This window comes from Protobothrops mucrosquamatus, unplaced genomic scaffold (genome assembly GCF_001527695.2).
Source record: "Protobothrops mucrosquamatus isolate PMUCROS unplaced genomic scaffold, P.Mucros_1.0 scaffold682, whole genome shotgun sequence".
Lineage (NCBI taxonomy): Eukaryota > Metazoa > Chordata > Lepidosauria > Squamata > Viperidae > Protobothrops > Protobothrops mucrosquamatus.
In genome coordinates, this window is record NW_015386969.1 from 201,469 (window position 1) to 203,168 (window position 1,700).

The following is a 1,700-nucleotide window of genomic DNA, read 5'->3' on the forward strand; positions in this document are numbered from 1 at the left end:
AAGGCAGAAGAAGAAGCAATGGATGGAAATTAATCAAGAAGAGAACTAACTTAGAAATAAGGAGAAATTTCCTGACAGTTAGAACAATTAATCAGGGGAACAACTTGCCTCCAGAAGTTGTGGGTGCTCCAACACTGGAGGTTTTTAATAAGAGGTTGGACAACCATTTGTCTGAAATGATATAGGGTTTCCTGGCTTAAGCAGGGAATTGGACTAGAAGACCTCCAAGGTGGCTTCCAATTCTGTTATTCTGTTATACTTTCTCAACTGAGGTGAATTGCTGGAAGCAGTGTTCCTTCCCCAAACTGGTGCCTGCCTTCTTCATAATCTCACTTATGGAGATAGGAATTGTACAATTTGGGGCTACCCTTGAAGACCCCCAAGAAGCTTCAACTGGCCCAGCATGCAGTGGCGCAAGTAGTAATGAGCTTCAAAGTGCTATCAAGCTTTACATGGCATAGGGCATGGTTCCTTCTGTCTTCCATAACATCTGCCTAGCCAATTTAATTCTGTAGAGTTGATATGCCCCAAGTTCCTTCAACATTGTCAACTCTCAGGATCCTGGAAGTGCATTTTCTCTTGTAGCAGCGCATTTGGAATGAGGTTACCAACCAAGTTCCAGATTGTCCCCTCTCTGCTGTTGTTTGGAAGAGATTCAAAGACCTGGTTTTTCACCTAGGCTTTTGGTGAGTGAATGTGAGCCTCCTCACTTCATTGCACTTGCCAGTTTTTACCTTTGTCTTAATATTATTGAGTTTATTGTAATTTGTTTGGTTGTCATCAGCTAGCTAGAGTCATTGAGAGTCAGATGGTACACAAGTTCAGTAATTATGGTTGGTCTCACATCTATCAAATTCTTTCCAATGACCTGGGATAGGTAGATGTTGCCGTTGGGTGTTGTTAAAGGTATCATCACAGAATGTAAGTTGTTCCAAGTAAAGTTGCCTTTCATAATTGACTGATGGTGAATTTGTAAATGTCAATAGTGTTCAAGTGGTGCTCCAATGTTTTGGGATTGCATCCAAGGAGCACAATTACTATTGGTATTGCCTATGCTTTTTTTCCCCACAGTTGTTCTATTTCTACTTGCAGGTCTTTGTATTTTGTGATTTTCTCCAGTTCTTTCTCATATACTCTGCTATTTCTAGGTACTGCAACATCTACTATCCAGACATTTTATCTTTCTTATCACCAGTTGTTAAGTCTGGGGTGCTTGTCTGTTTGAATTGTAAAGTCCCAGAGCACTTTAACTTCTTCATTTTCTACTGCTTTGTTTATTTTGTGGTCCCACCAGTTCTTGCTTGCAGACAAGTGATGTTTCTTACAGATATTCCAATGCACCATTGTTGCTACTTTGTCATGCTGTTGTGTTAGTCAGTCTGTGTGATCTTTCAGCAGCTAACCACGTGGTCCACTGTTTCTTCAGCTTCTTTGCAAAGAAGGCATTTGCTGTTTGTTGCTGACTTCTCAATTCTGGCTTTATATGGATTTGTTCTCAAGGCTTGGTCTTGCGCAATCAGACTTAGCCCCTTGGTCTCTTTCTTTAACTTTCCTATTCTTAGCTTTTGCCAGGTCTTGTTGTTGTTACCAGAGAGAATTTGAATTTTAAAAGAAAGTAATCTACTCACCAGTGTCAAAAGTGGCTTAGTGAAGTTCTTCAGTTCTAATATCCAAACTGGCTTCCAGTAACCCTAACCTTT